This window comes from Narcine bancroftii, chromosome 7 (genome assembly GCF_036971445.1).
Source record: "Narcine bancroftii isolate sNarBan1 chromosome 7, sNarBan1.hap1, whole genome shotgun sequence".
Lineage (NCBI taxonomy): Eukaryota > Metazoa > Chordata > Chondrichthyes > Torpediniformes > Narcinidae > Narcine > Narcine bancroftii.
The window spans coordinates 132,775,500-132,791,059 of NC_091475.1; positions in this window are offsets into that span (position 1 = coordinate 132,775,500).

Genomic DNA, 15,560 nt, shown 5'->3' on the forward strand with positions numbered 1-15,560 from the left:
TGATTCCCAACCTCTGATTCCCCACCTCTGATTCCCCATATCTGATTCCCCGCCTCTGTTTCCCCGCCTCTGATTCCCCTCCTCTGATTCCCCAACTCTAATTCCCCGCCTCTGATTCCCCAGCTCTGATTCCCCGTGTTTGATTCCCTGCCTCTGATTCCCTGCCCTGATTCCCCATCTCTGTTTCACCGCCTTTGATTCGCCACCTCTGATTCCCCATATCTGATTCCCCGCCTCTGTTTCCCCGCCTCTGATTCCCTGCCTCTGATTCCCAACCTCTGATTCCACACCTCTGATTCCCCATATCTGATTCCCCGCCTCTGTTTCCCCGCCTCTGATTCCCTGCCCCTGTTTCCCCATATCTGATTCCCTGCCTCTGATTCCCCAACTCTGATTCCCCGCCTCTGATTCCCCAGCTCTGATTCCCCGCCTCTGATTTCCCGTGTTTGATTCCCTGCCTCTGATTCCCCGCCTCTGATTCCCCATCTCTGATTCACCGCCTTTGATTAGCCACCTCTGATTCCACATATCTGATTCCCCACCTCTGTTTCCCCGCCTCTGATTCCCCGCCTCTGATTCTCCATATCTCATTCCCCGCCTCTGAATCCCCATCTCTGATTCCCGGACACTGATTCCCCACCTCTGATTCCCGGCCTCTTATTCCCAGCATCTGATTCCCGGCCTTTGATTCCCGGCCTCTGATTCCCCGCTTCTGATTCTGATTCCCTGCCTCTGATTCCCCATCTCTGATTCCGCACATCTGATTCCCTGCCTCTGATTCCCCACCTCTGATTCCCCATATCTGATATCCCGCCTCTGTTTCCCCGCCGCTGATTCCCCGCCTCTGTTTCCCCATATCTAATTCCCAACCTCTGATGCCCCAACTCTGATTCCCTGCCTCTGATTCCCCGCGTTCTATTCCCTGCCTCTGATTCCCCGCCTGTGATTCCCCATCTCTGATTCACCACCTCTGATTCCCCACCTCTGATTCCCCATATCTAATTCCCCGCCTCTGTTTGCCCGCCTCTGATTCCCCGCCTCTGTTTCCCCATATCTGATTCCCCGCCTCTGAATCCCCAACTCTGATTCCCTGCCTCTGATTCCCCAGCTCTGATTCCCCGCCTTTGATTCCCCCGTCTGATTCCCAGCCTCTGAAACCCCGTGTCTGATTTCTTGCCTCTGATTCCCCGCCTCTGATTCCCCATCTCTGATTCACAGCCTCTGATTCCCCACCTCTGATTCCCCATCTCTGATTCCGCACATCTGATTCCCTGCCTCTGATTCCCCGACTCTGATCCCCACCTCTGATTCCCCAGCTCTGATTCCCCGCCTCTGATTTCCCGTGTTTGATTCCCTGCCTCTGATTCCCCGCCTCTGATTCCCCATATCTCATTCCCCACCTCTGATTCCCCATCTCTGATTCCCGGACTCTGATTCCCCACCTCTGATTCCCGGCCTCTTATTCCCGGCATCTGATTCCGGCCTCTGATTCCCGGCCTCTGATTCCCTGCTTCTGATTCCCCATCTCTGATTCTGCAAATCTAATTCCCTGCCTCTGATTCCCCACCTCTGATTCCCCATATCTGATTCCCCGCCTCTGTTTCCCGGCCTCTGATTCCCCGCTTCTGATTCTGATTCCCCACCTCTGATTCCCCATATCTGATTCCCAGCCTCTGTTTCCCCGCCTCTGATTCCCCGCCTCTGATTCCCCATATCTGATTTCCCGCCTCTGTTTCCCCGCCTCTGATTCCCTGCCTCTGTTTCCCCATATCTAATTCCCAACCTCTGATGCCCCAACTCTTATTCCCTGCCTCTGATTCCCCGCGTTCTATTCCCTGCCTCTGATTCCCCGCATGTGATTCCCCATCTCTGATTCACCACCTCTGATTCCCCACCTCTGATTCCCCATATCTCATTCCCCGCCTCTGTTTGCCCGAATCTGATTCCCCGCCTCTGTTTCCCCATATCTGATTCCCCGCCTCTGAATCCCCAACTCTGATTCCCTGCCTCTGATTCCCCAGCTCTGATTCCCCGCCTTTGATTCCCCCATCCGATTCCCAGCCTCTGAAACCCCGTATCTGATTTCTTGCCTCTGATTCCCCGCCTCTGATTCCCCATCTCTGATTCACAGCCTCTGATTCCCCACCTCTGATTCCCCATCTCTGATTCCGCACATCTGATTCCCTGCCTCTGATTCCCCGACTCTGATCCCCACCTCTGATTCCCCAGCTCTGATTCCCCGCCTCTGATTCCCCAACTCTGATTCCCCACCTCTGATTCCCCAGCTCTGATTCCCCGCCTCTGATTCCCCGTGTTTGATTCCCTGCCTCTGATTCCCCGCCTCTGATTCCCCATCTCTGATTCACCGCCTTTGATTCGCCACCTCTGATTCCCCATATCTGATTCCTCGCCTCTGTTTCCCCGCCTCTGATTCCCCGCCTCTGATTCCCCATATCTCATTCCCCGCCTCTGATTCCCCATCTCTGATTCCCGGACTCTGATTCCCCACCTCTGATTCCCGGCCTCTTATTCCCGGCATCTGATTCCGGCCTCTGATTCCCGGCCTCTGATTCCCTGCTTCTGATTCCCCATCTCTGATTCCGCAAATCTAATTCCCTGCCTCTGATTCCCCACCTCTGATTCCCCATATCTGATTCCCCGCCTCTGTTTCCCCGCCTCTGATTCCCCGCCTCTGTTTCCCCATATCTAAGTCCCCGCCTCTGATTCCCCAACTTTGATTCCCCACCTCTGATTCCCCAGCTCTGATTCGCCGCCTCTGATTCCCCACATCTGATTCCATGCATCTGATTCCCAGCCTCTGATTCCCAGCCTCTGATTCCCAACCTCTGATTCCCCACCTCTGATTCCCCATATCTGATTCCCCGCCTCTGTTTCCCCGCCTCTGATTCCCCGCCTCTGTTTCCCCATATCTGATCCCAGCCTCTATTTGCCCGCATCTGATTCCCCGCCTCTGTTTCCCCATATCTGATTCCCCGCCTCTGAATCCCCAACTCTGATTCCCTGCCTCTAATTTCCCAGCTCTGATTCCCCGCCTCTGATTCCCCGCGTCTGATTACCGGCCTCTGATTACCCGCCTCTGATACCCCATATCTGATTCCCCGCCTCTGTTTCCCCGCCTCTGATTCCCCACCTCTGATTCCCAATATCTGATTCCCCGCCTCTGATTCCCTACCTCTGATTCCCCGCCTCTGATTCGTCAGCTATGATTCCCCGCCTCTGATTCCCCGTGTTTGATTCCCTGCCTCTGAATCCCGGCCTCTGATTCCCCATCTCTGATTCACCGCCTTTGATTCGCCACCTCTGATTCCCCATATCTGATTCCCCGCCTCTGTTTCCCCGCCTCTGATTCCCCGCCTCTGATTCCCCATATCTCATTCCCCGCCTCTGAATCCCCACCTCTGATTCCCTGCTTCTGATTCTGATTCCCTGCCTTTGATTCCCCATCTCTGATTCCGCACATCTGATTCCCTGCCTCTGATTCCCCATCTCTGATTCCCCATATCTGATTCCCAGACTCTAATTCCCCACCTCTGATTCCCCAGCTCTGATTCCCCGCCTCTGATTCCCCGCATCTGATTCCCTGCATCTGATTCCAAGCCTCTCATTCCCTGCCTCTGATTCCCAACCTCTGATTCCCCACCTCTGATTCCCCATATCTGATTCCCAGCCTCTGTTTCCCCGCCTCTGATTCCCCGCCTCTGTTTCCCCATATCTGATTCCCGGCCTCTGGTTCCCCGCCTCTGATTCCCCGCCTCTGATTCCCCATCTCCGATTCTGCACATCTGATTCCCTGCCTCTGATTCCCCGCCTCTGATTCCCCGCCTCTGATTCCCTGCCTTTGATTCCCAACCTCAGATTCCCCACCTCTGATTCCCCGTGTTTGATTCCCCGCCTCTGTTTCCCCGCCTCTGATACCCCGCCTCTGATTCCCCAACTCTAATTCCCCGCCTCTGATTCCCCATATCTGATTCCCCGTATCTGATTCCCCGCCTCTGTTTCCCCGCCTCTGATTCCCCGCCCCTGTTTCCCCATATCTGATTCCCTGCCTCTGATGCCCCAACTCTGATTCCCCGCCTCTGATTCCACAGCTCTGATTCCCTGCCTCTGATTCCCCACATCCGATTCCCCATATCTGATTCCCCGCCTCTGTTTCCCCGCCCCTGATTCCCCGCCTCTGTTTCCCCATATCTGATTCCCCGCCTCTGATTCCCAACTATGATCCCCGCCTCTGATTCCCCAGCTCTGATTCCCCGCCTCTGATTCCCCGTGTTTGATCCCCTGCCTCTGATTCCCCAGCTCTGATTCCCCAGCTCTGATTCCCCATCTCTGATTCACCGCCTTTGATTCGCCACCTCTGATTCCCCATATCTGATTCCTCACCTCTGATTCCCCATCTCTGATTCCCGGACTCTGATTCCCCACCTCTGATTCCCGACCTCTTATTCCCGGCATCTGATTCCGGCCTCTGATTCCCGGCCTCTGATTCCCTGCTTCTGATTCTGATTCCCTGCCTCTGATTCCCCATTTCTGATTCCGCACATCTAATTCCCTGCCTCTGATTCCCCACCTCTGATTCCCCATATCTGAATCCCCGCCTCTGTTTCCCCGTCTCTGATTCCCCGCCTCTGTTTCCCTATATCTAAGTCCCCGCCTCTGATTCCCCAACTTTGATTCCCCACCTCTGATTCCCCAGCTCTGATTCCCCGCCTCTGATTAACCACCTCTGATTCCCTATATCTGATTCCCAGCCTCTGTTTCCCCGCCTCTGATTCCCCACCTCTGATTCCCCATATCTGATTCCCCGCCTCTGATTCCCCACCTCTGATTCCCCATATCTGATTCCCCGCCTCTGATTCCCCAACTCTAATTCCCCGCCTCTGATTCCCCGCCTCTGATTCCCTGCCTCTGATTCCCCATCTCCGATTCCGCACATCTGATTCCCTGCCTCTCATTCCCCGCCTCTGATTCCCCGCCTCTGATTCGCTGCCTCTGATTCCCAACCTCTGATTCCCCACCTCTGATTCCCCGTGTTTGATTCCCCGCCTCTGTTTCCCCGCCTCTGATTCCCCGCCTCTGATTCCCCAACTCTAATTCCCCGCCTCTGATTCCCCATATCTGATTCCCCGCCTCTGTTTCCCCTCCTCTGATTCCCCGCCCCTGTTTCCCCATATCTGATTCCCTGCCACTGATTCCCCAACTTTGATTCCCAGCCTCTGATTCCCCAGCTCTGATTCCCCGCCTCTGATTCCCCGCATCTGATTCCCTGCATCTGATTCCAAGCCTCTGATTCCCTGCCTCTGATTCCCAACCTCTGATTCCCCACCTCTCATTCCCCATATCTGATTCCCAGCCTCTGTTTCCCCGCCTCTGATTCCCCGCCTCTGTTTCCCCATATCTGATTCCCGGCCTCTGATTCCCCGCCTCTGATTCCCCGCCTCTGATTCCCTGCCTCTGATTCCCCATCTCCGATTCCGCACATCTGATTCCCCACCTCTGTTTCCCCGCCTCTGATTCCCCACCTCTGATTCCCAATATCTGATTCCCCGCCTCTGATTCCCCAACTCTGATTCCCCGCCTCTGATTCGCCAGCTATGATTCCCCGCCTCTGATTCCCCGTGTTTGATTCCCTGCCTCTGAATCCCGGCCTCTGATTCCCCATCTCTGATTCACCGCCTTTGATTCGCCACCTCTGATTCCCCATATCTGATTCCCCGCCTCTGTTTCCCCGCCTCTGATTCCCCGCCTCTGATTCCCCATATCTCATTCCCCGCCTCTGAATCCCCATCTCTGATTCCCGGACTCTGATTCCCCACCTCTGATTCCGTGCTTCTGATTCTGATTCCCTGCCTTTGATTCCCCATCTCTGATTCCGCACATCTGATTCCCTGCCTCTGATTCCCCATCTCTGATTCCCCATATCTGATTCCCCGCCTCTGTTTCCCCGCCTCTGATTCCCCACCTCTGTTTCCCAATATCTAAGTCCCCGCCTCTGATTCCCCAACTCTAATTCCCCACCTCTGATTCCCCAGCTCTGATTGCCCGCCTCTGATTCCCCGCATCTGATTCCCTGCATCTGATTCCAAGCCTCTTATTCCCTGCCTCTGATTCCCAACCTCTGATTCCCCACCTCTGATTCCCCATATCTGATTCCCAGCCTCTGTTTCCCCGCCTCTGATTCCCCGCCTCTGTTTCCCCATATCTGATTCCCGGCCTCTGGTTCCCCGCCTCTGATTCCCCGCCTCTGATTCCCCGCCTCTGATTCCCTGCCTCTGATTCCCAAACTCTGATTCCCCACCTCTGTTTCCCCGTGTTTGATTCCCCGCCTCTGTTTCCCCGCCTCTGATTCCCCGCCTCTGATTCCCCAACTCTAATTCCCCGCCTCTGATTCCCCATCTCTGATTCCCGGACTCTGATTCCCCACCTCTGATTCCCGGCCTCTTATTCCCGGCATCTGATTCCGGCCTGTGATTCCCGGCCTCTGATTCCCTGCTTCTGATTCCCCATCTCTGATTCCGCAAATCTAATTCCCTGCCTCTGATTCCCCGCCTCTGATTCCCCGCCTCTGTTTCCCCATATCTGATTCCCCGCCTCTGAATCCCCAACTCTGATTCCCTGCCTCTGATTCCCCAGCTCTGATTCCCCGCCTTTGATTCCCCCGTCTGATTCCCAGCCTCTGAAACCCCGTGTCTGATTTCTTGCCTCTGATTCCCCGCCTCTGATTCCCCATCTCTGATTCACAGCCTCTGATTCCCCACCTCTGATTCCCCATCTATGATTCCGCACATCTGATTCCCTGCCTCTGATTCCCCGACTCTGATCCCCACCTCTGATTCCCCAGCTCTGATTCCCCGCCTCTGATTCCCCGTGTTTGATTCCCTGCCTCTGATTCCCCGCCTCTGATTCCCCATCTCTGATTCACCGCCTTTGATTCGCCACCTCTGATTCCCCATATCTGATTCCTCGCCTCTGTTTCCCCGCCTCTGATTCCCCGCCTCTGATTCCCCATATCTCATTCCCCGCCTCTGATTCCCCATCTCTGATTCCCGGACTCTGATTCCCCACCTCTGATTCCCGGCCTCTTATTCCCGGCATCTGATTCCGGCCTCTGATTCCCGGCCTCTGATTCCCTGCTTCTGATTCCCCATCTCTGATTCCGCAAATCTAATTCCCTGCCTCTGATTCCCCACCTCTGATTCCCCATATCTGATTCCCCGCCTCTGTTTCCCCGCCTCTGATTCCCCGCCTCTGTTTCCCCATATCTAAGTCCCCGCCTCTGATTCCCCAACTTTGATTCCCCACCTCTGATTCCCCAGCTCTGATTCGCCGCCTCTGATTCCCCACATCTGATTCCATGCATCTGATTCCCAGCCTCTGATTCCCAGCCTCTGATTCCCAACCTCTGATTCCCCACCTCTGATTCCCCATATCTCATTCCCCGCCTCTGTTTCCCCGCCTCTGATTCCCCGCCTCTGTTTCCCCATATCTGATCCCAGCCTCTATTTGCCCGCATCTGATTCCCCGCCTCTGTTTCCCCATATCTGATTCCCCGCCTCTGAATCCCCAACTCTGATTCCCTGCCTCTAATTTCCCAGCTCTGATTCCCCGCCTCTGATTCCCCGCGTCTGATTACCGGCCTCTGATTACCCGCCTCTGATACCCCATATCTGATTCCCCGCCTCTGTTTCCCCGCCTCTGATTCCCCACCTCTGATTCCCAATATCTGATTCCCCGCCTCTGATTCCCTACCTCTGATTCCCCGCCTCTGATTCGTCAGCTATGATTCCCCGCCTCTGATTCCCCGTGTTTGATTCCCTGCCTCTGAATCCCGGCCTCTGATTCCCCATCTCTGATTCACCGCCTTTGATTCGCCACCTCTGATTCCCCATATCTGATTCCCCGCCTCTGTTTCCCCGCCTCTGATTCCCCGCCTCTGATTCCCCATATCTCATTCCCCGCCTCTGAATCCCCACCTCTGATTCCCTGCTTCTGATTCTGATTCCCTGCCTTTGATTCCCCATCTCTGATTCCGCACATCTGATTCCCTGCCTCTGATTCCCCATCTCTGATTCCCCATATCTGATTCCCAGACTCTAATTCCCCACCTCTGATTCCCCAGCTCTGATTCCCCGCCTCTGATTCCCCGCATCTGATTCCCTGCATCTGATTCCAAGCCTCTTATTCCCTGCCTCTGATTCCCAACCTCTGATTCCCCACCTCTGATTCCCCATATCTGATTCCCAGCCTCTGTTTCCCCGCCTCTGATTCCCCGCCTCTGTTTCCCCATATCTGATTCCCGGCCTCTGGTTCCCCGCCTCTGATTCCCCGCCTCTGATTCCCCATCTCCGATTCTGCACATCTGATTCCCTGCCTCTGATTCCCCGCCTCTGATTCCCCGCCTCTGATTCCCTGCCTTTGATTCCCAACCTCTGATTCCCCACCTCTGATTCCCCGTGTTTGATTCCCCGCCTCTGTTTCCCCGCCTCTGATACCCCGCCTCTGATTCCCCAACTCTAATTCCCCGCCTCTGATTCCCCATATCTGATTCCCCGTATCTGATTCCCCGCCTCTGTTTCCCCGCCTCTGATTCCCCGCCCCTGTTTCCCCATATCTGATTCCCTGCCTCTGATGCCCCAACTCTGATTCCCCGCCTCTGATTCCACAGCTCTGATTCCCCGCCTCTGATTCCCCACATCCGATTCCCCATATCTGATTCCCCGCCTCTGTTTCCCCGCCCCTGATTCCCCGCCTCTGTTTCCCCATATCTGATTCCCCGCCTCTGATTCCCAACTATGATCCCCGCCTCTGATTCCCCAGCTCTGATTCCCCGCCTCTGATTCCCCGTGTTTGATCCCCTGCCTCTGATTCCCCAGCTCTGATTCCCCAGCTCTGATTCCCCATCTCTGATTCACCGCCTTTGATTCGCCACCTCTGATTCCCCATATCTGATTCCTCACCTCTGATTCCCCATCTCTGATTCCCGGACTCTGATTCCCCACCTCTGATTCCCGACCTCTTATTCCCGGCATCTGATTCCGGCCTCTGATTCCCGGCCTCTGATTCCCTGCTTCTGATTCTGATTCCCTGCCTCTGATTCCCCATTTCTGATTCCGCACATCTAATTCCCTGCCTCTGATTCCCCACCTCTGATTCCCCATATCTGAATCCCCGCCTCTGTTTCCCCGTCTCTGATTCCCCGCCTCTGTTTCCCTATATCTAAGTCCCCGCCTCTGATTCCCCAACTTTGATTCCCCACCTCTGATTCCCCAGCTCTGATTCCCCGCCTCTGATTAACCACCTCTGATTCCCTATATCTGATTCCCAGCCTCTGTTTCCCCGCCTCTGATTCCCCACCTCTGATTCCCCATATCTGATTCCCCGCCTCTGATTCCCCACCTCTGATTCCCCATATCTGATTCCCCGCCTCTGATTCCCCAACTCTAATTCCCCGCCTCTGATTCCCCGCCTCTGATTCCCTGCCTCTGATTCCCCATCTCCGATTCCGCACATCTGATTCCCTGCCTCTCATTCCCCGCCTCTGATTCCCCGCCTCTGATTCGCTGCCTCTGATTCCCAACCTCTGATTCCCCACCTCTGATTCCCCGTGTTTGATTCCCCGCCTCTGTTTCCCCGCCTCTGATTCCCCGCCTCTGATTCCCCAACTCTAATTCCCCGCCTCTGATTCCCCATATCTGATTCCCCGCCTCTGTTTCCCCTCCTCTGATTCCCCGCCCCTGTTTCCCCATATCTGATTCCCTGCCACTGATTCCCCAACTTTGATTCCCAGCCTCTGATTCCCCAGCTCTGATTCCCCGCCTCTGATTCCCCGCATCTGATTCCCTGCATCTGATTCCAAGCCTCTGATTCCCTGCCTCTGATTCCCAACCTCTGATTCCCCACCTCTCATTCCCCATATCTGATTCCCAGCCTCTGTTTCCCCGCCTCTGATTCCCCGCCTCTGTTTCCCCATATCTGATTCCCGGCCTCTGATTCCCCGCCTCTGATTCCCCGCCTCTGATTCCCTGCCTCTGATTCCCCATCTCCGATTCCGCACATCTGATTCCCCACCTCTGTTTCCCCGCCTCTGATTCCCCACCTCTGATTCCCAATATCTGATTCCCCGCCTCTGATTCCCCAACTCTGATTCCCCGCCTCTGATTCGCCAGCTATGATTCCCCGCCTCTGATTCCCCGTGTTTGATTCCCTGCCTCTGAATCCCGGCCTCTGATTCCCCATCTCTGATTCACCGCCTTTGATTCGCCACCTCTGATTCCCCATATCTGATTCCCCGCCTCTGTTTCCCCGCCTCTGATTCCCCGCCTCTGATTCCCCATATCTCATTCCCCGCCTCTGAATCCCCATCTCTGATTCCCGGACTCTGATTCCCCACCTCTGATTCCGTGCTTCTGATTCTGATTCCCTGCCTTTGATTCCCCATCTCTGATTCCGCACATCTGATTCCCTGCCTCTGATTCCCCATCTCTGATTCCCCATATCTGATTCCCCGCCTCTGTTTCCCCGCCTCTGATTCCCCACCTCTGTTTCCCAATATCTAAGTCCCCGCCTCTGATTCCCCAACTCTAATTCCCCACCTCTGATTCCCCAGCTCTGATTGCCCGCCTCTGATTCCCCGCATCTGATTCCCTGCATCTGATTCCAAGCCTCTTATTCCCTGCCTCTGATTCCCAACCTCTGATTCCCCACCTCTGATTCCCCATATCTGATTCCCAGCCTCTGTTTCCCCGCCTCTGATTCCCCGCCTCTGTTTCCCCATATCTGATTCCCGGCCTCTGGTTCCCCGCCTCTGATTCCCCGCCTCTGATTCCCCGCCTCTGATTCCCTGCCTCTGATTCCCAACCTCTGATTCCCCACCTCTGTTTCCCCGTGTTTGATTCCCCGCCTCTGTTTCCCCGCCTCTGATTCCCCGCCTCTGATTCCCCAACTCTAATTCCCCGCCTCTGATTCCCCATCTCTGATTCCCGGACTCTGATTCCCCACCTCTGATTCCCGGCCTCTTATTCCCGGCATCTGATTCCGGCCTGTGATTCCCGGCCTCTGATTCCCTGCTTCTGATTCCCCATCTCTGATTCCGCAAATCTAATTCCCTGCCTCTGATTCCCCGCCTCTGATTCCCCGCCTCTGTTTCCCCATATCTGATTCCCCGCCTCTGAATCCCCAACTCTGATTCCCTGCCTCTGATTCCCCAGCTCTGATTCCCCGCCTTTGATTCCCCCGTCTGATTCCCAGCCTCTGAAACCCCGTGTCTGATTTCTTGCCTCTGATTCCCCGCCTCTGATTCCCCATCTCTGATTCACAGCCTCTGATTCCCCACCTCTGATTCCCCATCTATGATTCCGCACATCTGATTCCCTGCCTCTGATTCCCCGACTCTGATCCCCACCTCTGATTCCCCAGCTCTGATTCCCCGCCTCTGATTCCCCGTGTTTGATTCCCTGCCTCTGATTCCCCGCCTCTGATTCCCCATCTCTGATTCACCGCCTTTGATTCGCCACCTCTGATTCCCCATATCTGATTCCTCGCCTCTGTTTCCCCGCCTCTGATTCCCCGCCTCTGATTCCCCATATCTCATTCCCCGCCTCTGATTCCCCATCTCTGATTCCCGGACTCTGATTCCCCACCTCTGATTCCCGGCCTCTTATTCCCGGCATCTGATTCCGGCCTCTGATTCCCGGCCTCTGATTCCCTGCTTCTGATTCCCCATCTCTGATTCCGCAAATCTAATTCCCTGCCTCTGATTCCCCACCTCTGATTCCCCATATCTGATTCCCCGCCTCTGTTTCCCCGCCTCTGATTCCCCGCCTCTGTTTCCCCATATCTAAGTCCCCGCCTCTGATTCCCCAACTTTGATTCCCCACCTCTGATTCCCCAGCTCTGATTCGCCGCCTCTGATTCCCCACATCTGATTCCATGCATCTGATTCCCAGCCTCTGATTCCCAGCCTCTGATTCCCAACCTCTGATTCCCCACCTCTGATTCCCCATATCTCATTCCCCGCCTCTGTTTCCCCGCCTCTGATTCCCCGCCTCTGTTTCCCCATATCTGATCCCAGCCTCTATTTGCCCGCATCTGATTCCCCGCCTCTGTTTCCCCATATCTGATTCCCCGCCTCTGAATCCCCAACTCTGATTCCCTGCCTCTAATTTCCCAGCTCTGATTCCCCGCCTCTGATTCCCCGCGTCTGATTACCGGCCTCTGATTACCCGCCTCTGATACCCCATATCTGATTCCCCGCCTCTGTTTCCCCGCCTCTGATTCCCCACCTCTGATTCCCAATATCTGATTCCCCGCCTCTGATTCCCTACCTCTGATTCCCCGCCTCTGATTCGTCAGCTATGATTCCCCGCCTCTGATTCCCCGTGTTTGATTCCCTGCCTCTGAATCCCGGCCTCTGATTCCCCATCTCTGATTCACCGCCTTTGATTCGCCACCTCTGATTCCCCATATCTGATTCCCCGCCTCTGTTTCCCCGCCTCTGATTCCCCGCCTCTGATTCCCCATATCTCATTCCCCGCCTCTGAATCCCCACCTCTGATTCCCTGCTTCTGATTCTGATTCCCTGCCTTTGATTCCCCATCTCTGATTCCGCACATCTGATTCCCTGCCTCTGATTCCCCATCTCTGATTCCCCATATCTGATTCCCAGACTCTAATTCCCCACCTCTGATTCCCCAGCTCTGATTCCCCGCCTCTGATTCCCCGCATCTGATTCCCTGCATCTGATTCCAAGCCTCTTATTCCCTGCCTCTGATTCCCAACCTCTGATTCCCCACCTCTGATTCCCCATATCTGATTCCCAGCCTCTGTTTCCCCGCCTCTGATTCCCCGCCTCTGTTTCCCCATATCTGATTCCCGGCCTCTGGTTCCCCGCCTCTGATTCCCCGCCTCTGATTCCCCATCTCCGATTCTGCACATCTGATTCCCTGCCTCTGATTCCCCGCCTCTGATTCCCCGCCTCTGATTCCCTGCCTTTTATTCCCAACCTCTGATTCCCCACCTCTGATTCCCCGTGTTTGATTCCCCGCCTCTGTTTCCCCGCCTCTGATTCCCCGCCTCTGATTCCCCAACTCAAATTCCACGCCTCTGATTCCCCATATCTGATTCCCCGTATCTGATTCCCCGCCTCTGTTTCCCCGCCTCTGATTCCCCGCCCCTGTTTCCCCATATCTGATTCCCTGCCTCTGATGCCCCAAATCTGATTCCCCGCCTCTGATTCCACAGCTCTGATTCCCCGCCTCTGATTCCCCACATCCGATTCCCCATATCTGATTCCCCGCCTCTGTTTCCCCGCCCCTGATTCCCCGCCTCTGTTTCCCCATATCTGATTCCCCGCCTCTGATTCCCAACTATGATCCCCGCCTCTTATTCCCCAGCTCTGATTCCCTGCCTCTGATTCCCCGCGTTCTATTCCCTGCCTCTGATTCCCTGCCTGTGATTCCCCATCTCTGATTCACCACCTCTGATTCCCCACCACTGATTCCCCATATCTAATTCCCCGCCTCTGTTTGCCCGCCTCTGATTCCCCGCCTCTGTTTCCCCATATCTGATTCCCCGCCTCTGAATCCCCAATTCTGATTCCCTGCCTCTGATTCCCCAGCTTCATTCCCCGCCTTTGATTCCCCCCGTCTGATTCCCAGCCTCTGAATCCCCGTGTCTGATAACCTGCCTCTGATTCCCCGCCTCTGATTCCCCATCTCAGATTCACCTCCTCTGATTCCCCACCTCTGATTCCCCATCTCTGATTCCGCACATCCGATTCCCTGCCTCTGATTCCCCGACTCTGATTCCCCACCTCTGATTCCCCAGCTCTGATTCCCCGCCTCTGATTCCCCAACTCTGATTCCCCGCCTCTGATTCCCCAGCTCTGATTCCCCGCCTCTGATTCCCCGTGTTTGATCCCCTGCCTCTGATTCCCCAGCTCTGATTCCCCATCTCTGATTCACCGCCTTTGATTCGCCACCTCTGATTCCCCATATCTGATTCCTCACCTCTGATTCCCCATCTCTGATTCCCGGACTCTGATTCCCCACCTCTGATTCCCGACCTCTTATTCCCGGCATCTGATTCCGGCCTCTGATTCCCGGCCTCTGATTCCCTGCTTCTGATTCTGATTCCCTGCCTCTGATTCCCCATTTCTGATTCCGCACATCTAATTCCCTGCCTCTGATTCCCCACCTCTGATTCCCCATATCTGAATCCCCGCCTCTGTTTCCCCGTCTCTGATTCCCCGCCTCTGTTTCCCTATATCTAAGTCCCCGCCTCTGATTCCCCAACTTTGATTCCCCACCTCTGATTCCCCAGCTCTGATTCCCCGCCTCTGATTAACCACCTCTGATTCCCTATATCTGATTCCCAGCCTCTGTTTCCCCGCCTCTGATTCCCCACCTCTGATTCCCCATATCTGATTCCCCGCCTCTGATTCCCCACCTCTGATTCCCCATATCTGATTCCCCGCCTCTGATTCCCCAACTCTAATTCCCCGCCTCTGATTCCCCGCCTCTGATTCCCTGCCTCTGATTCCCCATCTCCGATTCCGCACATCTGATTCCCTGCCTCTCATTCCCCGCCTCTGATTCCCCGCCTCTGATTCGCTGCCTCTGATTCCCAACCTCTGATTCCCCACCTCTGATTCCCCGTGTTTGATTCCCCGCCTCTGTTTCCCCGCCTCTGATTCCCCGCCTCTGATTCCCCAACTCTAATTCCCCGCCTCTGATTCCCCATATCTGATTCCCCGCCTCTGTTTCCCCGCCTCTGATTCCCCGCCCCTGTTTCCCCATATCTGATTCCCTGCCACTGATTCCCCAACTTTGATTCCCAGCCTCTGATTCCCCAGCTCTGATTCCCCGCCTCTGATTCCCCGCATCTGATTCCCTGCATCTGATTCCAAGCCTCTGATTCCCTGCCTCTTATTCCCAACCTCTGATTCCCCACCTCTCATTCCCCATATCTGATTCCCAGCCTCTGTTTCCCCGCCTCTGATTCCCCGCCTCTGTTTCCCCATATCTGATTCCCGGCCTCTGATTCCCCGCCTCTGATTCCCCGCCTCTGATTCCCTGCCTCTGATTCCCCATCTCCGATTCCGCACATCTGATTCCCCACCTCTGTTTCCCCGCCTCTGATTCCCCACCTCTGATTCCCAATATCTGATTCCCCGCCTCTGATTCCCCAACTCTGATTCCCCGCCTCTGATTCGCCAGCTATGATTCCCCGCCTCTGATTCCCCGTGTTTGATTCCCTGCCTCTGAATCCCGGCCTCTGATTCCCCATCTCTGATTCACCGCCTTTGATTCGCCACCTCTGATTCCCCATATCTGATTCCCCGCCTCTGTTTCCCCGCCTCTGATTCCCCGCCTCTGATTCCCCATATCTCATTCCCCGCCTCTGAATCCCCATCTCTGATTCCCGGACTCTGATTCCCCACCTCTGATTCCGTGCTTCTGATTCTGATTCCCTGCCTTTGATTCCCCATCTCTGATTCCGCACATCTGATTCCCTGCCTCTGATTCCCCATCTCTGATTCCCCA